This window comes from Rhinatrema bivittatum, chromosome 1, assembly GCF_901001135.1.
Source record: "Rhinatrema bivittatum chromosome 1, aRhiBiv1.1, whole genome shotgun sequence".
Taxonomy (NCBI): domain Eukaryota; kingdom Metazoa; phylum Chordata; class Amphibia; order Gymnophiona; family Rhinatrematidae; genus Rhinatrema; species Rhinatrema bivittatum.
Window position 1 is genome coordinate 742,682,655 of NC_042615.1, and position 13,748 is coordinate 742,696,402.

At 47.4% G+C, this 13,748-nt stretch overlaps 1 protein-coding gene across 1 annotated transcript in view; it reads left to right on the plus strand.

Moving 5' to 3' along the window:
* Positions 1 to 13,748, plus strand: part of OXCT1 (3-oxoacid CoA-transferase 1) — a 570,108-nt gene that overhangs the window by 540,399 nt on the left and 15,961 nt on the right. The gene's annotated exons all lie outside the window — the stretch shown is intronic.

Below are 13,748 nucleotides of genomic sequence, written 5' to 3' on the forward strand. Positions count from 1 at the left end.
AACGAGCTCCTGAGAGGGAGGAGATGGATTCTTCGGGGAGGTGCCTACTCACTCTGTGGTTCCTGGATCTGTGAGGGTCTTGGTTGGGGAAGGCAGGCAACAATACGTCGGGGCCTGCTCTGCAGACCAGGGAGGTCCAAGAGGGGTCACAGGGTCCAATGGGGCAGCACGAAGGGGCGGGCCCCTTTGTCGCGCGGCGCCTAGTTGGGATCTGGATTTAAAGTCCGGCCTGGGATCCTCTGATAGGCTATCTCTGAAGCAGTCTCTGTAGCAATCTAGGAGGAGGTGTGTGATAGGTTGGAGTTCCGGGAGGGGGTGGGGTGTCCGGGCCTCGTGGTCGGCGGCGGGTCTGCGGCCTGGGTCGTCTGCTGGGCGAGTTCGGGGGCCGGATCGGCGATCGGAGGCGGCAGGAGAAGCGGCCGGGCAATTCGGGCCGGGTCCGTGAAGAGAAAGCTTTAAGATAATGCTTTAAAATAGTAATTCTGTTATTATTTCACTAGTAAGGCTTGTGTGAAAAGAATGTTATTCCTTTTACTTCTAGATTTTATGTTTTTTAGTTCATTATCTTTTATGGACACCTGTAATATGAGATTGGGGAAATAACAGGCATGGGTCGTTATATTTCTGCATTTAATGATTTTGGAATGCAAGTAAAGCTTTAGGAACAGAACAGGGAAAATTGGCATTTACATTTTTATTAATGAAAGTCTGAAAAAAATAAGGGTGACATTCTGCATGACCTAATTTTGGAATAAAGATCTGACGTTTAGGGAATGATATTGTCCTTGCTGCAAGAGAATAATAATGTGACAATCACTTGTGCCCAGTAGAATATACTTGTATTAATGCCCCAAAAGCTGGTAGAAGAGATAGTGGGGTAGTGTTGGTCTGTTGAAATAAGTGTTGTAGAATATCTGTTGGTAAGGTTAGATAAGATCTTGGGGATGGACATGTTGTCGATTTATTGTGCTTTGTCTAAAGAGAGTTTCATAGGGAATCATTTATTGGAATTAATTGCAGATATATTAATATCACTGCCCAATTTACTTATTCTATGGGATTTCAGTATAAACACTGAATCTTAATGGTAGCCTGGAATAACTTTTTTAACGGGTAGCATGTAGGTACTAGGATTTACCCAATTTATAGAGGGTCCTACACATTCAGCAGGTTCCAGTGCTTTTCCAGTGTAGTGCTCCAGGCCTTTTACAAATTAGTAAATTTGCTACTATCCCAGTTGCTTGGTCAGACAACACTTTGTTTTTCTTTTCTGTTCTTGAATAATGTGTTGATTAAAGAATATCATATGAATTATAAAATGATGCAACTTACCAAAGATTTGGTTTTGAATACATTTATTGAGGCCCTAAGTCTAGTGATATCTACTACAATAGCAGGGGCAGTAAATGAGATGGTAGTATGTTGGAATAATGAGACAAGTAAGGCTCTGGAGTTGATTGTCCCAATAGGGACTAGGGGAAGAGGGCAGCTCTTCAGTTCATAGGTTCTCTCAGTGCAGTGCAACAGTGCAATATGGAGAGTAAATCTGAGAGGCACATGTAAAATTAGGACAAATGAGGCTAAACTAGAATTGAATTGTTCCTCAAAATATACAGTAAGCTACAAATTAAGGAAATGAAGAAATTGTACTTTAATGGCATAATTGAAATTTCTGGGAACCAGCCCAAGATATTGTTTTCAGTAGTAAAGCGATGAACAACTTTAACAACCAGAACATTTGCTATTGATGAGTGCAATATATTTCAACCCATTTTAACGATAAAAGCCAATGTATGTCAGAAGTTTGAAAATGGGACAGAGCCAATGGTTGCTAACGAGGACTGTGTGATACTCTTAGTTAAAGAGGGAAGAGTTGCTGGTAACTTTGTCTGTCTCAGTTTGTCACAAAATAGAGCCATTCAAATGATAGTAGTAATCGACACAGAAAAACTTGTATAAGGGAAGAGAGTGTGCCACAGTGAACTAAGTTTTGTCGGTTAAATAAGAAAATGTTATAGTAAATGCTTGTTAGAATTAAAGCAATTTACTATTCCCTTGATCCATGCTCATCTTTTTTGGTCAGTGCATTAAAGAAGAGATTGGTGGATAGATTGTGGAAATTGTAAACACATCATTGAATGAGTGAATTTTTCTGGGAGTTTTGAAGAAGAGGTTGGCAAAACCCTACTTGAAAAAGCATCACTTGATCCATTGATTAGGGATTATTATAGATCACTTTCCAACCTGCCATTCATAGGATCAATAATAGAGAAAGCAGTACTAGCACAATTATCAGAACATATTGAGCATACCTTATTACTAGATAAGGTCCAGTTTGAATTTAGAACTATGTTTCGTACAGAGACGCTGTCAACATGACTTCTGGATGATTTGTATCATGAAAGGGATAGAGGGAAGTGAGGTGTGGAGATTCTTCTAGATTTGACAGCCACCTTTGATATAATGCACTATAAATTGATAGTTGAAAGGTAGTGATAAAATTGTACTGGGTTAGTTTGCACCATTCATTCAGGGGAGATAGCAACAAGTGGGGATGGGGAATATCAATATATGTCTTGGGAATTGGTGTGTGGAGTACTACAAAGTTCAGTTCTTTTGCTCAACTTAGTCAACCTCTAAATGGCACTGTTGTCCAATATTATTAGAGTGGCAGGATTGCAATTTTGTTGTTTGCAGATGACATACAAGTCTTCTGTGCCACAGCAGATGGAGGGATAGGAGAATTTGAAATGCTTAATAAGGAATTAGCAGCTATAACTCATTGGCTCAGAGAACACTTTTAAATTACATTTTTTACAATATCAATGGAGAAGCAGGAGCCTCACTCAGACTTTAAGATTGTTTTGGATAGGTCAATTGCTTCATTACAATCCTTAGTGAGAAATCTAGACATTTGGCTAGACACTGGATTAACTTTTGAAGCACAAATTTCTGCAGTTGTAAAATCTGTTTTTAGCCAGTTACATTTGATTTGTCAGTGTGATGGCTTGTGAGATTTAACTAGTCCCTGCACAAAAGATACCTCTTTATAACAATCAGACAGGACATGGTTAGCTCCAAATAAGGATAATTTTTGAGATTACATTTGCCAGCATCCCCCATTAAATTAGTTCTGGATGAATCTGAGCAGTAGAGCTAAGAGAGGGATGAAACCATTATGACATCAGCTATATGCTAACAGCTGTATAAATGCAGAGTCCTGACAGCAGCAAGTGTGGAGAGTGAGAGGGAGACGCATTGGAAGGGATCAGGAGCCCAGGAACAGAATAACAGCTCAGCCCAAGAGCTTACTGAGATGATGGACGATTCTGAGGAAGAAGACCCAACAATAAAAACAGACTGCTAAGAGATTAAAGGGTACATTTTAAAAAGATTTGCGTGCTACACAGCGCGCGCACATGTACGCCCGATTTTATAACTTGCGCAGATACCCTAGAGGCTGTGTCAAAAATTTCATATGCAGCACGGACTTCATGTCTGCCAGCATCTAGACCCTTTTGTACCAAGGCACTGAGTTGATCTTGAAATTGGTCAGGCAAGGTTGTAGAAAAATCCTGGATTTTCTTGAAAAGATCCCTTTTATACTGGGTCATGTATAATTAGTAGGAAGCAATGGGGGAAATAAGCATTGAGCCATGGAAAACACATCGGCCAAAAGTGTCCAGGAACTTTTGCTCTTTCCCTGGAGGTGTGGAAGAATGAGGTTTAGAAAGACATGCCTTCTTCTGGGCCGACTCCACAACCACAGAATGATGGGAAAGCTGTGTTTTCTGGAATCCAGGGGCATCTGAACCATGTAGGTAGCATCTGTTTTCCGGTTGACCGATGGTACAGAACCTGGATGCTCCCAATTTCGCTTCAGGAGGTCAAGAAGGACTTCATGAACAGGGATGGACATGATTTCCTTGGGTGCATCTACAAACTGGAGCACTTCCAGCATCCTGTGCCTGGAGTCCTCTTCCGTCTGAAGCTGGAAAGAGATGCCCTCAGACATTTCTTTAATAAAATGTATAAAAGACAGGTCCTCTGGAGGAGAACGCTTTCTCTTCTCAGGGGGAGAATGTTCTGAGGGCAGATCATCAGAATCCTGAGAAGAATCATCTGTTCACGGTTGGTATGGATGGTCCCCAGCCCCCATGGGATCCTCAGATGGAAGAAACTGTGCTATTCCTGCGGGATCAGGCCAAGGAACCAATGGCACTTGAGGGGGCACCGACGGCATCGATGGTGGCACTGACCGAGGATGATGCGGCATCGATGGAGGAATTTGCATTGATGGAACTGGTGATATCAACGGGCGAGTCTATGGCAGGACTCCCGATTGCCTGGGGGTGGGGTCCGGCCTCGGTGCATCTTCATCTTCTGATGACAAAGGATTGGAGTGCTACATACCGGTGTCTTCGGTCCCACAGGTGGAAGGGCACAAATCAAGGAGTCCAATCTATCCAGTAACGGTGCGAGGGCTGTGGGTATCAGGTCTGCTGGAATCGGTGCCATCGTTGATGGAGGCTGGCAGCTCTGTAGCGCTTTTACGATGGCCACTTGAACCATCTGGTCCAATTCTTCACAGAAGCCTGGGGCGTGTAGCTCTGGAGTAGGAGGCAGCGCTGGTGTGGCCAGGGGTCCACCGGTAAAAGTGGAGTCGCAGCTCCCAGCACCAATGAAGGGTGGGGAACGCCTCAGTGACCCGGTCTCAGAGGAGGATGGAGGCTTCTCTGGACTCTAGCTCTATCAACACCGATGCTGAGGGCTTGCCTGGATCGGCAGACTGAGCCTTACGATGCTGGTGCCGTCGTTTCTCTCGATGTTCCCCTCGGTCCTTCTCCGGTGTCGAGGACGAAGAAGTGGACGACTTCAGAGCAGATGGCGACGGGTGAGAAGCACCGGAATTCAGTCACTGCCGAGAGGTCGATGGCACTGGCTCAGACGACGTCGAGGCCTTTGATGGAGTCGGTAGTTTTGCCTGGAAAAGAAACTCCATCTTTTCTGAGCGGGCCTTATGGCCCTTCAGTGTCATCTGGGCACATTTGGTGCAAGTTAGGACGTCATGGTCTGCCCCCGAACACAACACACAAACCCTATGCGGGTCGGTGATGGACATTGTCCGAGGACAATTGGGGCACTGACGAAAACCCGACGCCATGGCTTCACAAAAATTTAGCCATGGTGCGGTCAATGGCCAGTAGGCCCCAAAGGGAAAACTCGACAGGAATGGAGGGTAAAGCCTTACCTTCATGACTGCGTGTACGGAATCGATAGGGGGACCCCGGATGGGGTAGAATTTTTTGAAATTTTGAAAGAAAGTTCCGTGACGAAAATTCCTGTCAGGAATCTCTAGAGTGCTCCTTAACCACGTGGCTACTGCTGCGTGGAAAAAAAGAGACTGAAGGGGGACCCCTGCTGGTTGCAGGGTTAGTGCTATGCTGGGCATGCCCAGTAGTGCCAGTCAAAGTTCTAGAAACTTTAACAAAAGTGTTCCATGATTGGGCTCCATCCTGATGATGTCACCCATATGTGAGGACTACCATTCTGCTTGTCCTTTGAGAAATGGGCATTACCAAAGAAGTTAAACTTTTACTAATTGAATATTAGCTGTCTTATTCTGATCCTGAAGAAATGGAATGTCATAGCCTATTGGGATGTTACAATTATTTTGTTCTGAATACAACAAAGTGGATCATAATTGTTCCTTTAAGAACTGTATTCCTGCCTGTCTCAGAACTGAAATGAATGTGCTTTAAATGGAAACATATCATATGCAACCCTCAAGAATAAAAACTATTATTATTGGAATACCTGCTATGCTTTGACTCCCCAAGAATGAATGGATGATTGTGTTTAGAAGATTGATTAAATGCTATATATTTTTCTTTTTTTGGAGAAGAGAAGTTGATAAAGACTAATTAAAACTTGGAATTGAAACTTAAGACTTTGGGGAACTAAACCAGAGCAAAGGGATTTAAAAGTGATATTCCATACTTAAAGTTACTAGCATAAAGCTGGTCGTTCTTGTAATCCTCAGATAGGTTGGAACTGGATATGGAAACCTTTATTTTTGACATGGGACCTGAATAATTACAGACTAAGGGTCAAATCAATTGTGTAATATGAAAGAAAGAAGATCAGGAGGTACAGAGTGATCCGCTCTCAGAATTATTTCTACCAGATTCAGAAGTGACCCAAGGCCTAGTCTTGACCACAGCCAGTCCGTGACTTGGATGTGACTATAAAGAAGCATGATTAACTAGCTTTAAGACCAGAAGTCAGAGAACTAGTTAATCATGCTTCTTTATAGTCACATCCAAGTCACGGACTGGCTGTGGTCAAGACTAGGCCTTGGGTCACTTCTGAATCTGGTAGAAATAATTCTGAGAGCGGATCACTCTGTACCTCCTGATCTTCTTTCTTTCATATTACACAATTGATTTGACCCTTAGTCTGTAATTATTCAGGTCCCATGTCGAAAATAAAGGTTTCCATATCCAGTTCCAACCTATCTGAGGATTACAAGAATGACCAGCTTTATGAGAAAGCAGAAGTCAGAGAACTGAAATAAGGGGAAAAGGGCTACAGGCCCTACAGACAACTGAACACTGTGGGGAATAAGAGGGGGCCAAGGAAGAGCTGGTGGTGCTGTCTCTGGAAGAGATTCTGAGGCTCTCCAAACAGCCCATCGTCAAGGAGGCAGTGTGGGCTGTGTGATACCACTGTTGTGGGGCCCTGAGTGCCTATGGGTGGTATCTGGGGGGAGGCTGGCGGGAGCTGCCAACATCCACTTTCAGCGGGATGGCATCAGAGTCCCCGCTGCAGGTAAATTGGTATCTTCACAGTGCACTGAAACAGATATTAGTGAATCCCTGTGGATTATCATTTATAAGGTGCTGGACTACACTTTCAAGGAGAATGAGGAATGAAAACTAAACTCCCTTGGAACAGCTCATTAATCATATGACCCATACTGTAGAGACACAGGAGACAAGATGAATGCGGTGAGGCTTTAGAAAAAGAGGAGGAAGAGCATATGAAAGAGGAAGTGAAGTTCAGATACTCATATAAAGATTTATTTCTTTAACACTTTTAAATACCGACGTTCGTGTGGACATCACATCGGTGTACATATAACAGATAGGAGGAAAAGGAAGAAGGCAGAGAGGAAAGTTACATCATAACAAGATAACTGTTTGAAATAATCAGGTTACATCATAACAGGATAACTGTTAAACTAATCTGGATGTCATGAAGTTTTGCGTATCACATCTTCCAGCGCTATCGGATGCTCCCAATCACTACCAAGCGATATGCCGTGCACTGTTTGCTGAAAACAGTTTTATTTTTATATGGTATTATTTGTAATTGTATATTATTAATAGTGTTATTATGTATGTAAAATATATAATCCTCTTTGATTAATTGATACAGCAGAATATAAATTGGAATAAATAAATGGAGAAGGGTCTCCCACACGAATGTTGAGGGTTCTGGGAGTGCCTGACCAGGAAGATATTTCCTTGAATATGGGCACTTGAGACCCAGTGCCCAGTCCAGCAGGTGGAGCTATAGATACTTGAGGGTACCCAGTTGAAGAGGTGCCCTGCCCCATGAGGATTGGGTGTTCTAAAAGTGTTGTGCTAGCAGGCTGGACACACTCAACACCTCTTTTGAAAATTCTTGACTACTTTATGACATGACTTGATGAAGAGACAGACGGTATCCATATCACTGTACATACTCTTTCCGATTGTGTACCTGTATCACCTGTTTGTACCCTGATTTTGTCCCTAGTTTTGTACCCTGCTTCAGTTTACCCTGTTCATGAATGTCTCCCTTAAAGTTCTTTGTCAACATGTTACAATGTATTCCGCCCCTGAGGCGACAGTTCAGTTCCATGTAAACCGGTGCGATATGTATTGTATACAGGAACATCGGTATAGAAAAAAAATTAAAAATAAATAAATAATAAATAAACAAATAAATAATAAATGACAGGGTCAGTCTTCACTCAAGAATTAGCAGATCAAGTCATACAGTACACTAGGACGTGCCCCAGATTCCTGCCTATGCCCCAGTCAGATAAGAGCTTATGTATCATCAAAGAATTTAGTGACAGTGATCCTCGCATTAGTAAACTCCAGATTAGATTATTGTAATTTGTTTATGTAGAACTGAATAAGAAGCCTTTGAAATGGCTCCAGCTGTTACATAATACAGCTGCTAGTGTTATGGGAGGGTTTGGTACACAGGATCATGGTATTGCCACTCTTGATGCATCTTCATTGGCTCCTAATAAAATATTGATGCCAATTTAAATTAGTAATGATGAGTGATGAGGCTAAAAATGAGCAAGGGCCATAGTATTTAGTTGATAGACTGATTGCTTCTGCTCCAACTATGAATTTAAGGTCCAAGAAAATCTTGTCCCTTTTATGTGAGAGGCCTACTTACAAAGGATCAGATTGTGTTTTTTCTGTTAAGAGCCCCAGCCTATGGAGGAATTTTATGATTGAGGTGAAGTTATTAGCTAATGCTATGGATTACTATAAATGTCGTGGCCCTCTCATCTGGGACAAGAGAAGTTACCATGTCTGGGGAGGGATGTACCTTAGAAAGGCCAAGTGATCCAGAAATGGTGTCTTCTACCTGGAGCAACCACTGTTCCCTGCAGGTTAGGCCCTTGAGTGCAGGCACCCACCAGATCTTAACAGGTGGAGAGGAAAACCAGAACTGAAGGAGGACCGAGGAGTAGAGCTGAAGACCAGAATGGTGTTACGGCTATGCCTGCTTTGTAGCCGCCTCACCACTAGAGGTCCTCCTCGAGCATGTCCTTCTGGCTGGCCCACTCCTTCCTTCCTGTCTACTCTATACACCACTCTTGTCTTTATAACCCTGTCTAGCAGTACCATCGGCGCTTCAGCATCGAGCTCACTTGGGCTCCCTGATCTAGCCTCCTGTGCTTGGCCTTCGGGCCTTCTGTCCTGTTCTGTGTTGCCTTGCTTGCGGTGTTTGGCCTTCGGGCCTTCTGTCCTGTTCTGTATTGCCTTGCTTGCGGTGTTTGGCCTTCGGGCCTTCTGTCCTGTTCTGTATTGCCTTGCTTGCTGTGTTTGGCCTACGGGCCTTCTGACCTGACTCGCCTTGCTCTGTGTGTGTGTGTGGCCTACGGGCCCTCTGCCTTCTGTATGTGTGTGTGGCCTACGGGCCCTCTGCCTTCTGTGTGTGTGTGTGGCCTACGGGCCCTCTGCCTTCTGTGTGTGTGTGTGTGGCCTACGGGCCCTCTGCCTTCTGTGTGGCCTACGGGCCCTCTGCCTTCTGTGTGTGTGTGTGGCCTACGGGCCCTCTGCCTTCTGTGTGTGTGTGTGGCCTACGGGCCCTCTGCCTTCTGTGTGTGTGTGGGCCTACGGGCCCTCTGCCTTCTGTGTGTGTGTGGCCTACGGGCCCTCTGCCTTCTGTGTGTGTGTGTGGCTTACGGGCCCTCTGCCTTCTGTGTGTGTGTGTGGCCTACGGGCCCTCTGTCTTCTGTGTGTCTGTGTGGCCTACGGGCCCTCTGCCTACAGGGTGTGTGTGTGGCCTACGGGCCCTCTGCTTACAGGGTGTGTGTGTGGCCTACGGGCCCTCTGCCTTCTGTGTGTCTGTGTGGCCTACGGGCCCTCTGCTTACAGGGTGTGTGTGTGGCCTACGGGCCCTTTGCCCTGCTCTGCTGCCTTCGGGCCTATGTGTTTTATGTTCATTGTCAGTGCTGTCCTGGTTTGTCTGTACCGTTCTCTGTCAGTCTTGTTTTCTCTTCTCGGTCACTTATACATCCAGCCATTATCACTCTTACCTGCACGCTTCCTGAATTCATCCTTACCAGCACCCAGTTCCAGTTTCCTGTACACCTGTACCTGCATTCACATTCATACATACCTCCATGCAGTATCAGTACTTAAGTTCACCCTTACCTTCATGCATCTGATATTAGGTATCCCCAGTCAGTGTGAAACTCCATTTGCCTATTCCACCTTCCCACTTGCCCATAGGGTTCATTCATTCCTGCCTGCACCAGCCAGCATCTGGACTCGTCTGCAACCCTGCCTCTCTCCACCCAGAGACACCCCTGTTAGTGGTGTTCTCAACTCCTGACCGGAGCCCTACCGTGACAGTATGCTGAAGCCATCAATTTCTGGTGAGAGAGAAAGGACTCTGTATGCAGACGGTGAGTCTCCACGGTTTTTTACCTGCACCCTCTGTCAAACCTTAAATTATCCATATTACCAGAACTGCTTAGCTTGTCAGCTTTCTGACCAGGAACATTGGGTTTGCAGTAATTGTTTGAAAAGAAATGTTTCCGTCTACCAGCAATGCTTAAATTGCTCTGCTCCTACACGAGGATGGTGGACTTGCCCTTGCCTTCCGTGTTTGTTGCCTCCAGGCAAACCCTGCCCCCGCTGCACAGCTAATGGGCCATCCGTTTCTCTCCATACCTCAGCCAGCTCGTTTACATTATGTTCTGCTTCTGGCCCAACTAACAAGGTTTCCACTATTGGCACCTTGCAAACTCAGGTTTCCAGCACATTACTTCATAAAACTTATAACCAAGAGGCGAGTCATTTTTCAGAAAACCAAAAACTCACCTGATAAAAAAGACGTCTTTGTCTTCCACGCTAGAGCCTCAGAAGCAGGAGGAACTAATTAAGCGTAATAGAACTCTGCTTCCCACAGCTGCTCATCAGTCACGGCTAACAAGCACCTTCCCAAGACGGCCCAAACCTGCCTGTGTCTTCACAAAACTGCAAGTTTCCACCACAGATTCAGGGAACCATGATATGGGGTTTGGACTCACTCCTGTGCATGAAAAAGGGGATAAGTCTGCTCTGTTGCCCCCGGAGGTGCTGGAACCCGCTCCACCACCCCAAGAGGGGTTTGGACTCACCACTGTACCCCAGGAGGGGTTTGGACTCACCACTGTGCCCCAGGAGGGGCTTAGAATTACCAGTGAGCATCAAAAAGGGTTTAAGCCTGATCTGCTGCTCTCGGAGGGGCTGGAACCCGCTCCACCATCCCAAGAGGGGTTTGGCCTCACCACTGTACCCCAGGAGGGGTTTGGACTCACCACTGTGCCCCAGGAGGGGCTTAGAATTACCAGTGAGCATCAAAAAGGGTTTAAGCCTGATCTGCTGCTCTCGGAGGGGCTGGAACCCGCTCCACCACCCCAAGAGGGGTTTGGACTCACCACTGTACCCCTGGAGGGATTTGGACTCACCACTGTGCCCCAGGAGGGGTTTAGAATTACCAATGTGCCTCAAGAGGGGTTTGAGCCTGCCGTGCCGCCCCCGGAGGGGCCCGAACCGGTCCTGCTGCTGCCGCCCCCGGAGGGGCCCGTACCGGACCTGCTACTGCCGCCCCAGGAGGGGTTTGGATTTACCACACTACCACACCTGGGGTTCAAGACTGTTTCGCTACCTTGGGAGAGGTTTGACCCTGCCCTCCTGCCCCAAGCGCGGTTTGTACCTGCCGGGTTGCCTCGGGAGGGGTTTGGGCCTGCTCAACTGCCACAGGAAGGGACTGGACTGATTGCGCCATCTCCGGAGGGGCTCGTGCCTGCCACCCTGCTGCCGTCCCTGGAGGGGCCTGTGCCTGCCGCCCAGCTGCCGTCCCTGGAGGGGCCTGTGCCTGCCGCCCAGCTGCCGTCCCTGGAGGGGCCTGTGCCTGCCGCCCAGCTGCCGTTCCTGGAGGGGCCTGTGCCCGTCGTTCTGCCGCCGCCCCTGGAAGGGTTTGGATTTCCCACTGTGCCCCTGGAAGGGCTTGACCTTGCCGTGTTCCCCCAGGAGGGGAATGGACTTACCACTGAGCCCCTGGGGGGGTTCGAGACTGTTTCTTTACCCCAGGAGACATTTAACCCTGCCCTCCTGCACCTAGGGAGCTTTGTACCTACCGTGTTGCCTCTGAAGGGGTTTGGACCTGCACACCTGCCTCAGGAAGGGTCTGGACTGGTTGCACCATCTCCGGAGGGGCCTGTGACTACCGCCTTGCTGCCTCGACTGGGGTTATGGACTACCTTGCCACGCCTGGGGGGTTTTGAGACTTTTTCCCGATTCAAGGAGGAGTTTGGGCTTATTGCATTGCCTCAGGAGGAATTTGGATCTGCCATCCTGCGGTGTTCTCTGCAAAGTTGGGACCCCGGAGGGGGAGGAGACCTTGAAGGGAGGGTACTGTTACGGCTATGCCTGCTTTGTAGCCGCCTCACCACTAGAGGTCCTCCTCGAGCATGTCCTTCTGGCTGGCCCACTCCTTCCTTCCTGTCTACTCTATAAACCACTCTTGTCTTTATAACCCTGTCTAGCAGTACCATCGGCGCTTCAGCATCGAGCTCACTTGGGCTCCCTGCTCTAGCCTCCCGTGCTTGGCCTTTGGGCCTTCTGTCTGCTTCTGTGTTGCCTTGCTTGCGGTGTTTGGCCTTCGGGCCTTCTGTCCTGTTCTGTATTGCCTTGCTTGCGGTGTTTGGCCTTCGGGCCTTCTGTCCTGTTCTGTATTGCCTTGCTTGCTGTGTTTGGCCTACGGGCCTTCTGACCTGACTTGCCTTGCTCTGTGTGTGTGTGTGGCCTACGGGCCCTCTGCCTTCTGTGTGTGTGTGTGGCCTACGGGCCCTCTGCCTTCTGTGTGGCCTACGGGCCCTCTGCCTTCTGTGTGTGTGTGTGGCCTACGGGCCCTCTGCCTTCTGTGTGTGTGTGTGGCCTACGGGCCCTCTGCCTTCTGTGTGTGTGTGTGGCCTACGGGCCCTCTGCCTTCTGTGTGTGTGTGGCCTACGGGCCCTCTGCCTTCTGTGTGTGTGTGTGGCCTACGGGCCCTCTGCCTACAGGGTGTGTGTGTGGCCTACGGGCCCTCTGCTTACAGGGTGTGTGTGTGTGGCCTACGGGCCCTCTGCTTACAGGGTGTGTGTGTGGCCTACGGGCCCTCTGCCTTCAGGGTGTGTGTGTGGCCTACGGGCCCTTTGCCCTGCTCTGCTGCCTTCGGGCCTATGTGTTTTATGTTCATTGTCAGTGCTGTCCTGGTTTGTCTGTACCGTTCTCTGTCAGTCTTGTTTTCTCTTCTCGGTCACTTATACATCCAGCCATTATCACTCTTACCTGCACGCTTCCTGAATTCATCCTTACCAGCACCCAGTTCCAGTTTCCTGTACACCTGTACCTGCATTCACATTCATACATACCTCCATGCAGTATCAGTACTTAAGTTCACCCTTACCTTCATGCATCTGATATTAGGTATCCCCAGTCAGTGTGAAACTCAATTTGCCTATTCCACCTTCCCACTTGCCCATAGGGTTCATTCATTCCTGCCTGCACCAGCCAGCATCTGGACTCGTCTGCAACCCTGCCTCTCTCCACCCAGAGACACCCCTGTTAGTGGTGTTCTCAACTCCTGACCGGAGCCCTACCATGACAAATGGAAGCAGGTATCAGGATTCAGCAGGCAACAGAAAACATGCAGGAAAAGATCAGTCAACAGGATATCATGGAATGAAACTATGAGGACTGTTGGACCAGCAAAGGTGTGTCAAGCTAGGTCTTCTTATACACGGCCCTCTATTTGGAACACACATAATGTTCCAATAGGGGAGCCTCCACAAGGGGGTATCCCTTATGCTGTTTTAGTTTCATGATTTCTTCAGGATTCATTTTAAGCCATAGTCCTTGAGGTTTCATTGCAAGATCCCTGACCTTGAATACCTGGGGCCACAGGTTTGATTCTTCTGC